Below are 12500 nucleotides of genomic sequence, written 5' to 3' on the forward strand. Positions count from 1 at the left end.
GCATGTTCTCTCTCACCACATCCATAAACCTTATCTTAGGCCTTCCTCTTTTCCTCTTACCTGGGAGCTTCATCCTTAGCATCCTTTTCCCAATATACCCAGCATCCCTCCTCAGCACATGTCCAAGCCAAAGCAGTCTCACCTCTCTGGCTTTGTCTCCAAACCGTCCAACCTGGGATGACCCTCTAATATACTTATTCCTAATGCTGTCTACCCTCATCACATCCAGTACAAATCTTAACATCTTTAACTCTGCCACATCCAGCTCTGATTCCTGCCTTTTTGTCATTGCCACTGTCTCCAACCCATATAACATAGCTGGTCTCACTACCCTCTTGTAGACCTTCCCTTTCACTCTTACTGGTACTCGTCTGTCACAAATCACTCCTGACACTCTTCTCCACCCTGCCTGTACTCTTCTTCACTTCTCTTCCACACTCTCCATTACTCTGAACTGTTGATCCCAATTATTTAAACTCATGCATCTTTGCTTACTCTACTCCCTGCATCCTCACCATTCCTCTATCCTCCCTCTAATTCACAAACTTATATTCTGTCTTAGTGCTGCAGACCTTCAGTCCTCTCCTCTCTAGAGTATATCTCCACCTCTCCAGGGTCTCCTCAACCTGTTTCCTACTATCACTACATATCACAGTGTCATCTGCAAACATCATAATCCACACGGACTCATGTCTGATTTCATCTGTCAACATGTCCATCACCACTGCAAATAAGAAAGGGCTCAGAGCTGATCCTTGATGTAATCCCATTGCCACCTTAAACGCATCTGTCACTCCCACTGCAGATCTCACCACTGTCACACTGCTCTTGTACATATCCTGTACCACTCTTACATACTTCTCTGCCACTCCTGACTTCCTCATAAGCACAGATGTGGACTTTTAAACCAGAAAGTTGAAAGAGATGGAAACACTGCCCAAATGGCAAATAAACTACAATTTCTGGGCCAGAAACCTCTCCTTTTGTGGTAGATAGTGCTTACCACTCTCACTGATAAACTAGAAGGCTTTCCTCCAACACAGAAAGGCTCAGGGGGTCAGAAGCTTACCAACATTCCTGGATACAGCAAATCTGTACCTGGACTAGACTAGTTACAGGAAAGGTGGGAGATGAGTGCAAACATGGGCTTTTAAACCAGAAAGTTGAAAGATATGGAAAAACTGCCCAAACAGCCAATAAATTACAATTTCTGGGCTAGAAACCACTCCTCTTGTGGTAGATAGGCTACCTAGTGCTTACCACTCCCACTGATAAGCTAGAAGGCATCCCTCCAACACAGAAAAGCTTATGGGAGCTCAGAAGCTTACCAATAGTCCTGGATACAGCAAATCTGTATCTGGACTAGACTACTTACAGGAAAGGCAGGAAATAAGCTTAGATTTTTCTTTTTAGAAACCAGCTAAAACAGCACTAAAACAATTCAAGTGCAGTGCAAACTAGCACACTTGAGTATGTAGCAGTATTAAAGCAAATACAGTTTAAATAAATGCAATTTATTTGAAATGTATTCTGAACTAAATTCAGTTGTTGCTTTATTCAACTCTGAACAGTTAAGAAGTGCCAAAAATATATACTTATCATCTGAGAAGCACACTAAGTCAGAACACAAGCAGATTTCATTTTGTTAGTAAAGTGCAATGGGAGGAAGGAGGAGCAAAAGATAATTCAAGGTTAAGAACCTAAGTGGGTTAGCCTTCTCAAATGTTCTCTCTGTATTAGGTAGAATTAACACTAGACTGGGAAGAGTGTCCCAGATCAAATTTACAGTAGGGGCGGGCAACTGCAAAGCCACCAACTATAACAAACACCACAGGAATAGGGTGGGTGTGAGCGTGAAAACCAGTTTCAGAAGAGATCAGAAACAAAAAACAATGCCAGCAAATATATAGAAGAATTCAGTCAGCAAATGTATACAATAATTCAGTCAGGCAAAAATTAAGACAATGCAGAACTCTGAAAAGTTAAAGTGCCAAGAATTATACTTATCAGCGATTATATTTCCAGATTATTTTGAGAGCACACTTCAGTTAGAACACAAGGAGTTTCTAACAGTGTATGCAGGAATTTACAAACAGGGGCTATTTTAAATCAGCAAGCCTTGAAGAAATCAGATAACAAAAAAGCTGTTAGACCAGTTTTATAAACTTTAACACCACCACAGAAATGGGGGGGGGGGCAGTTTCAGAAGAGATCAGAAACAAAAAACAATGCCAGCAAATATATATCAGTACTGGTATACAATGAACCTATATCAAAAAGTACATAAATATTTTCTTTGCCATTAAATTCATACAATCTTAACTGTTCTTAAAACAACCATGAACCACTAATAAATGACACACTTTGCTGTACTATAGCATTAAACATTTTGTCCAAATAGTATGAAATCATAGTAGTCTTACTCATTAGACTAGATACAATTGGTCTAAACAGTGGACGAGCACAATCTTTATGAATGTTTGGAATTCCAAATATCTTTCCTACTTCTGGCTCATCCACCGTTAGAAACTGAAAAAAATGCATAATAAATATATTTCTGATTAAAAAGATGGAATCATTCAAAATCAATTTCTTTGTAACCTTTAATCACATCATTTCTTGTTCTAACATTTTTGTTTCTGTAGCATAAAGCTTTTCCTCCATTACCACCATTCCACATCCCTTATCAGCTTTCATGTACCATAAATGTTTATAATTTCTTAACCTATTCACCACTTCACATTGTTGTTTACTGAGATTAAATTTCCTAATGGTAGGTTTATTTTTACTTAAAACATCAAAATCAGCTTCACAAGACTTTACAAACACATGCAATGTAGCATTTAAATTAGGATTAAAAGTATCTGGTCTTTTAAATGACCTGTATGAGCAATCACTTCTCTCAACATTACGTAATACATATTTGAGATTCAATTTCCTAACATATAATTTAAAATCAAGCATTAAGCCATATAATTATCTCTGTTTAATGGTACAAAAGAAAAACTTTTTGTTAGTATCTATGTTTCAGTCTGTGAAAATACATGATTTGACAAGTTAAAAATTGAACATTCTTTATTTAACAACCTCTACCTTTGGTCTTCCCTCTCTTTTTGCCTCCACTGTTGGCGTTTTTGTTTACCGAACTATCCATTTTCAGTCTGGCACCCAACCGAAAATAAGTCATTTGTCCCAGTGAACTGTTGGAATTACTGTTCTGATTAACAGATACATTGCCATTAGTTACACAAATATCAGTCTGCTCATCAGCCTTGTCACTTTGCATCACTTCACTTGGATGCCCCGAAAAATTATCAAGTTGAGATACACCATTCCCAACTTGCCCACCATCAGCCACATGTGTGCTAACAGCAGCTGAACTACCAGCCGATTTGGGCCTTTTAATCACAAAGGATTGGTTGTTGTTATAAGCAGCAATGTCTCTCTCTAATTGTTTCTTTTTCCTTGCAACCAGCATAATAACGTGCCATTCAAACTTGCTGCTAATACCATCATGAAGCTTTTTAAAAGCTTGAAAAGAGTCTGCTTAACTATATATTCATCAATTTGTTCAATCTCTTCCTTAAGAATATTCAAGTTAGTTAAGTTGTGACCCTTTAATTTTTTAAAAACCTCCAAGCCCACATTGTTATACAATTCAGCAAGCTCCTTAAAATATGAGAAATGCCATTAGGAAACCTGTAAACACGCAATCCCAATAGCACAATTTGCAATGCAAGACATCTCTCAAAGTAAAAGTTGTCAGACTCAATCGATTTGTATTTTATCAACATTTTTTCCATTTTAAAAATTGCTGACTTACATTCCATCGCATCTTGCCCATTCGGGCTACACAAATATCCACCACTGGTAGTACCCATTTCAATTAGAAAATGGGATAAATGAACTGATCAACATTAAAAGTTTGTTGAAATACAAAATTCTTTACCACAAATTATTTTTAATTAAACTTGATGTACTGCAGTGTTGGTTTCAAATAATGATGTTGATTATATCATTCATTGTGTGAAGATTCTGATTGGATATTTTATGAGGTGAAACAGTATTTAAATATGTGTGATTTGTAAGATGTTTATTTCTGATGAATTTCCGTGGAGATATTAGAAAGGGAACGAAAGCACTGAATTTAGTGGGGCATCTTTAGTTTCACCATTTGAGTGGCTGCCTCAAGGTATTTGAGTTATATATATGCACATATGTATGTCAATTGTTGAGCTGCTACTTTTCACTGTTTTTGCAAACAACCTCCATAGTGCTACCCCACTGACTTCAACTATCTCGTATGCAGATGACGCAACACATATTTGCATTAATAACCTTCAACACTTCCATGATATAACCCAAAAATCATTCTCAGATACTGAGCTATAGCTATCTAACTATCAGCTCATACTCAACCTTGATAAAATAAAACTCATGATCTTCCAACCCACAAGACCCCCCCCCAGCACCTTCTACATCACAGCTAGGAATAATATTAAAATTAATGCCAGTTCACAAACAAAACTACCATGAGTAATAATAGATAATCTAAGATTTGACCTACATATTAAGAAAGTTCACAAAAAATGGGTTCTCTTTACAGAAATAAAAAGTATTTAACTAGCACCTCTAGGGTTGCCATTGCTAGAACCCATTTTCTACCAACACTTTTGTATGCTTCCCCAATTTTCACCAACCTTAAAAAAGACAGACTTAATTAAACTTGAAACATACTACAATAAAATAACTAAATTTGCAATTGACTGCCCACATCATGCCCACCACTGTCACTCCTTAAAAAAACTCTCCTGGTTAGAACTGCTACAACTTCTATTCTATAGCCAATTAACCATAGCACACAAACTCTTATATCAACTTGAAAAAAAAATGCCTTTCTAAATAACCTCCTTGTACCACAGATTGAAGTCTTCAGACAACAAATAAATCTCTGCTACATGTGTCCAAATCCACTAATACTGCAGGGGACTCCCTATTTTCTCATCATGTAGCAACAAGGTGGAATTTACTACCTCACAGCATCAGAACCAACACAAATACCAACCAATTCAAAAAGATTCTTAAAAATCATCTTAATGACACCTGGCTTTGCTCCCGTACTACTCCAAACTAACTAGTTTTAATAGTTTCTGGTCATAATTTTTCTTCTTCCCTGACCACCTTATAATCTATGCTCGCTCTCTCAGCGTACTTTGAGAAATTACAATGTCTACACTACAATAAGGAATTCTATCAGATGATTGCATAATACAAATGTCAGCTAAAATAGCATAAAATGTAATTTCTATGGTACTGTAAGCCTTGTATATTTTTTGTATAATTTCTTGTAAAAATTTTGTACAATTTCTTGTATAGGTTTTATAGGTTCATAGGTAGGTACTAGGCTATTGGCCCTAGGGCCTATACAAGCCCAGCCAAAAAGGTACCCTGGCTTTTGCCACCCAAGAAAATTATTTTCCTGTGCCACTGTCGAGCAGAGCCGCAGAGGTGATCCCCGGGGTGAATTTCCTATTTCCCATCCAATCATCAAGATACATAATCTGTATATGTGGAGTTTTTCTTCCTGGGCCACTGCTGAAAATGGTTCTTATCCCAGTCAAACTTACCTGGTAAACAAATGTAAAATTAAAAAAAAAAAAAATATATATATATATATATATATATATATATATATATATGTATAAAAAATCCACCACCTCAAAACATAACACATGCAACACATACTTCAATAAATCGGTGTGTCAATAAATCACAGCCCTTAAGGCCAAACACTATGCCTGATACACTAGTGATAGGTGACTCTATAGTCAGACACACTGACGTCCCACTTACCAGGCTGAGCGAGGAGAGGGTAATGGTAAGCTGCCTATCGGGGGCTAGGATCTGCCATATAACACATGCACTCAGGTCACTCAAAAGCACGTACAAATATGACTCCGTCATTGTCCATGCCGGCGTGAATGACCTGAGACATACCTCCTTGGACTGCATGAAAAGAGACATAGAGTAGTTCTCTGGTTATGTAGCCCAGGCTGGTATGACCCTGACCCTGAGCATCATCCTGCTCTCACCATGAATGATGCCACAATACAAGGACAAGATGATCAGCTTTAATAATTGGCTCCATTACTGGTGTCATTCTAGGGGGATCCAATGTCTGTCTGCTTGGGATGACATGCTGGACAAGCCACGCTGCTTCACAAGGGACGGCTTGCACCTGTCACCACTGGACTTCCGGATATTGGCTAAGGCTCTTGCCACCCCCATAGTGCCTTTTTTAGGCAAGGCTCAAAGGACAAACCCACCTCCTTAGAAAACAAAAATGGAAAAAAATTAAGGGTAATGCTGCTCAACGTCAGAAGTCTAAATCTCAAGATAAAGGCTCTCAAAGCACTCCTTAGTATGGAGAACATCGATGTCTGCGCTATAACCGAGACCTGGTTCAAGGCTCCTGAGAGCACCCCAGCACTACCAGGCTTTACCTCGTATCATGCTTTTCGTCCCCAAAAGCTGGGCCGAACAACAAAGGGAGGGGGAGTGTCCATATTCATCAAGGATACCCACACCTCCAGGTTAGTGGCAACTCATGAAGCATCGGAGACCATCCAGGTGCAGCTAACCATAGGCAAAACTGCTATACAACTGGTTGCATGTTACAGACCACAATCTCAATCTCAAGAACCCCACTCAGCCTTCCTGAAGACATTGGAAGATATGAATGTCTCACCAAATACCATCATATTGGGAGACTTCAACTACCCTAACATAGACTGGATGCACTATTCTAGCCCTAACACCCTAGCCCAAAGGTTCCTGGAATTCATAAACTCAAATGCAATGGAACAGCTAGTCACCTCTCCCACAAGGGGGGATAATATACTAGACCTGATCATCACAAACATGGGGACAAAATGCTCCACACCGGAAGTATTCCCCTCACTGGTGAGATCTGACCACAAACTAATCACCCTGGATATATATTTACCACCTCCACCACCAGCACAAAAGACTACAGTGAGAAACTTCTCAGAAGCCGACTTTACACTTCTCAAGACTGAGATGGTATCATTTAAGCCCACAGGGCCAATGGAAACCACATCCCACAATGCTGAATCCTACACAAATGCTTTCTACGGACATCTCCAAGAATGCATAGATTGTGCAATCCCAAATAAAACCAAGACCGTCTCCACCAAAAGAAAGCATCCTGTCTGGTGGACGCCAGCCATAAACAAATTATATAACAAAAGAAGGAAGCTACTGCAAGACAGAGCAAAATCCCATAAAGGGAAGGCATCTCTGATCAGCACTAGTAGAAAGCTATGTTCTCTCATAAAAACATCCAAGGCCAACTTTGAGAGAAAAATCGCCAAGGACACTAAAGATAACCACAAGGCATTCTTCAGTTATGTTAGAAACCTGGGCGGAAACCCTCAGATATGCTCAGAGTTAGTACACAACGACAAAAATTCATCGAACCCACAGATATTGCCAACATTCTGGCAGACAGGTTCAATGCAAATTTCTCCCCCCCTCACCTCCAAAAGAAGAAATACTCATCCCAGCTGAATGTAACCTCTCTGTCATCTCTGATGTCCAGGTGAGAACCGCCCTCAGCAAAGCAAAAACACAGCATCTATGGGACCTGATGGTATCCCCGGCTCGTGATACGTGAACTCCAAGAGGAGCTAAACCCGCATATAAAAATGTTATTTAACCTTAGCCTTACTACAGGATATGTACCTGAACACTGGCATACAGCAACAGTGGTCCCACTCCACAAGGGAGGCTCCACTACAGACCCTGGGAACTACCGCCCCATAAGCTTGTCCAGCCTGGTCTGCAAAGCTATGGAAAGAATTATTATGGAACTCATAAACAACAACATTGGAGACCTGCAGACACTTGATCCCACCCAGTTCGGCTTTGTAAAGGGCAGATCCTGCCTTTTGAACCAGGTTGACTTTTTTGAAACAGTCACTAGAGCCATTGATGAGGGCAAGGCAGTCCATACAGCCTACCTGGACTTGGCTAAAGCCTTCGACACAATACCCCACTCGGGGATCATAGATAAGCTAAACAGCTTAAATGTAAATCCATATGTCACAAGATGGGTTGCAAACTGGCTAAAGAACAGAACCCATAAAGTCAAAATTGCGGGAGCCATGTCAGACTCAAAGCCAGTCACAAGTGGCGTCCCACAGGGCTCTGTCCTGGGACCCCTCTTGTTCGGCATTTACTTCTCAGATGTGAAAGCAAACATGGGAGGGTTGTGGCTGACAAAGTTCGCAGATGACTGCAAACTAGGCGCCATAGTCGATACACCAGCTGACACATACATCCTACAGAAAGGCCTCACCGAAACGGACAACTGGTGCCGGAATCATGGCCTTAAACTGAATGCCAAGAAATGTATAGTCATCCCCTTTGGGAAAAACAAAGTACCCACAAATTATCACATAGACAGTAACCCAGTGAGTACAGAAAAAGTAATCAGAGACCTAGGGACCCAAGTTGATAGTGACCTCTCATTTGACAACCACGTTGCCAAAGTGGTTAGAAAGACTTTCTACCTTGCCCACCTTATCATGAAGGGGTTCACATCCAGATCAAAGGAGGTCATCGTGCCCCTGTACTCCTCCCTTATCAGGCCCATGATTGAGTACAATGCCCCATTTGGTATGTACCTCACCCGGCACTTACAACAGCTGGAGAGACCCCAGAAGTACCTCACCAAGAGGATCAAGGGTCTCCAACATATGTCATATGCTACCAGGCTAAAGAAACTCCAGCTCTATTCAGTAGCATACCGCCTGCTCAGAGAAGATCTGTGCCTGATGTACAAGGCCATGTCCAACCAGGAATTGATGGACATGCTCCACCTCAAAAAATCCAAATCCATAAGAACCACGAGAGCCAAATATTTAAACCTCAGTACAAACATGAATAGAACATGCTGGAGGGATAGATTCATAACTCAGAGGCTTCCCATACTCTGGAACAAAATCCCAGTTCATGTTAGGCAGAGCCCCTCACTGACTCTCTTCAAGAGAAATCTTGATGACTGGATGGGAGATCGTAGGTTTACCCCGGGGGTCACCCCTGTGTCGCTACTTGACAGAGGCACAGTAAACTAATTTTAATAAGTAAGGGGGTCTTCAATGTGTCACTACTAGAAAAATGCACAGTATTCTAAATTTATTCTGTACACATTTAGCACCACTACATGGGGTGGTAAAAGCCACATCTCTAGGGCTAGGCTTGCAAATGCCCCAGGGCAGATAGCCTAGTACTAAACTATGAAAATATATGTGTGTATGTGTGTGTGTGTATGTATGTATGTATGTATGTATATATATATATATATATATATATATATATATATATATATATATGTGTGTGTGTGTGTGTGTGTGTAAATGTAGATTTATATATAAAATAGGCAGAAGACCATACAGCCCAAACCAACAAGTAAATAAACGGTCCAGGCAGCAGCAGGAAACAGCTGAATATATAATTTAATATAAAATTTACACAAGAGCTTTCACCCTGACTCAGTGCAGGGCTTTTTCAAGTGAAATACAAAAATACAATACCCCTCCATTTAAATACCATAGTTGATAAAAAAGGTGCCAAAGGGTCTTAAAATAATACATAGCCCTTTACATTTAAAATGCTAAGCAAAACAGCATTAATCAACATTGTGTGATGAATTCATCCAGAGCTTGTCAAAATATCTCACATTAAATACATTCTACTCAACAACTGTCATCATTCTCTACTTTTAAAACATTAATCAACTTTTGTGTATGAAAATAACTTCATCCGCAAATTGTCAGTGTCTCACATTAAGTATATGCTGCTCAGCGAATGCCATCATTCCCTGAACAAATCGAGTAAGAAAGTAATAAGTAAACAAACAACTTTCAACAATTCCTAAACAGTCAAGGCTTAGAAAATATAAGGGTTTGAAAAAATGTAATCAAAACTAAAAAATAATGAAAGCTAAAAAAATGATAATAGCTAAAAAAAAAAAAATATATATATATATATATATATATATATATATGTGTTAATAACACATGTACATATTACTGAAAGGTGTTGCAAAAAAACAAAACATTTTATTACAACTTCTCAGCTCTCTTAATTAAATAGAGCTTAATGAAAATATGGTTGTTTAAAACTGGGGTTGGGCTGCATTCAGTTTTAACTGCCAGTAGGTTTCTCTAGAGCATAACCAGTTCTCCCAATCACCCCCCCCCCCCCGGGTCAACACAAACTTGTTCCAAAATTCCAAAGAGAAAACGTGAATGATTAGGTTCTACATGCACATGCCTATACAATGCGTTGTTCAGGTTCTTTTTCCTGATATTATAAGTATGCTCGTAAATACATTTGTTTAATGCCCTTTCAGATTTCCCTACATAAAACCTGGGGCAGTCCTTACATAAGGCCAAATATACTATGCCCCTGGTCATGCAGTTACCTTTCCTAAAGGGTACAGCACTTCTAGTGTAGTTGTCTAATGTTGTGGCTTCTTTGTCCATGATGTACTTAGAATAACCACATCTCCCACATTTTCTTGTTCCAAGAACACCCTGAAACCTAACTGCCTCATTATTCCTTTCAAAGAGCCTTTTTAAATTAGTCCCTGTTTTAAAAACAAAAATAGGACTCTCACCCACCCTGTGTACAATATCTTGTTTAAATTTTAACATTTTCCAATTTCTTTCAATTAATCCTTTGATGTTTTTTGAAGTATTACTGTATTGTAAAACCAATGCCTTTTTAAATTTTTGTTCACCAGTGATCGTACAACCAGGGGTGTTCTGCAAAGTACTACCTAACAAAGGAAAATACTTCATACCCCATCCTTCAATAACCTCACCAGCCACCTCTTCAATAAAACTGCTAGGGTAACCCCTTGTCATGAATAACCCAGAGATAAAGCTGATTTCAGATAGCAAATCACCCCTCTCCGAAGTCATTCTGGCAGCCCTAACCATCTGACCTTTCACTATGCTTCTTTTCTGCTTCTGAGAACAACTTTATTTTGAAGGGGAGACCTTTAAACAGGTTAGGGGGATAGCTATGGGGGCAGCATGCACCCCCATATATGCTAACCTTGTCGTCTTAAAATGGGAAACAGATAATGTATTTAATTCTGTTTACTGGAACAACATAAAGTTGTACAGACGCTTTTTGGATGATATATTTATAATGTGGGAAGGACCGGTTGAATCTATAACTAATTTCATTGAGTTTCTTAACTCGACCACTAACTTTCTAAAATTCACATTTAAATTTGATTACAAAGGAATTGATTACTTGGATGTGAGGTTGGATAAAAGTAAGGGGTGTTTAAAATCCAGAATTCACAGGAAAAACACTTTCAGTAACTCTTATCTTCCCTATAACAGTGCCCATCCTCGCAAGCAGCAAAGAAGCATAGTGAAAGGTCAGATGGTTAGGGCTGCCAGAATGACTTCAGAGAGGGGCGATTTACTCTCTGAAATCAGCTTTATCTCCGGGTTATTCATGGCAGGGCGTTACCCTAGCAGTTTTATTGAAGAGGTGGCTGGTGAGGTTATTGAAGGATGGGGTATGAAGTATTTTCCTTTGTTAGGTAGTACTTTGCAGAACACCCCTGGTTGTACGATCACTGGTGAACAAAAATTTAAAAAGGCATTGGTTTTACAATACAGTAATACTTCAAAGGACATCAAAGGATTAATTGAAAGAAATTGGCAAATGTTAAAATTTAACCAAGATATTGTACACAGGGTGGGTGAGAGTCCTAGTTTTGTTTTTAAAACAGGGACTAATTTAAAAAGGCTCTTTGAAAGGAACAATGAGGGAGTTAGGTTCCAGGGTGGTCTTGGAACAAGAAAATGTGGGAGATGTGGTTATTGTAAGTACATCATGGACAAAGAAGCCACAACATTAGACAACTACACTAGAAGTGCTGTACCCTTTAGGAAAGGTAACTGCATGACCAGGGGCATAGTATATTTGGGCTTATGTAAGGACTGCCCCAGGTTTTATGTAGGGAAATCTGAAAGGGCATTAAACAAGTCAGGAATGGTGCTGGCATTGGTCATTTTATTGGGATGGGAATCTAGGATCCAGTCAAGGGTATAACCTGGGAGATTTGCTTTACTGGGTCTGGTTATAGAATGAATTAGTTGGGTAAAGTTGAAGAGATTGATAGATTGGGTGGGTGTGGAGTTATTGAAGTCCAAATTTGTTTACAACACCTAGTATATATGTTTCAGTGTTTATTTTGGTTGAGGCCAATAACAGAATTTCTTCGATGATTTTGGTGTTATTTCCGAGTGGGATATATAGGGCAAGGTAGGCTTTTATGGGCGGCCACGGTGGTGCAGCAGTTAGCGTTGTCGCCTCACAGCAATAGGTTCTCTGGTTCAATCCTCGGCTGGAGTACCTTCTATGTGGAGTCTGCATGTCCTCCCTGT

This window comes from Protopterus annectens, chromosome 9.part0, assembly GCF_019279795.1.
Source record: "Protopterus annectens isolate FY-2018-M chromosome 9.part0, PAN1.0, whole genome shotgun sequence".
Taxonomy (NCBI): Eukaryota; Metazoa; Chordata; order Ceratodontiformes; family Protopteridae; genus Protopterus; species Protopterus annectens.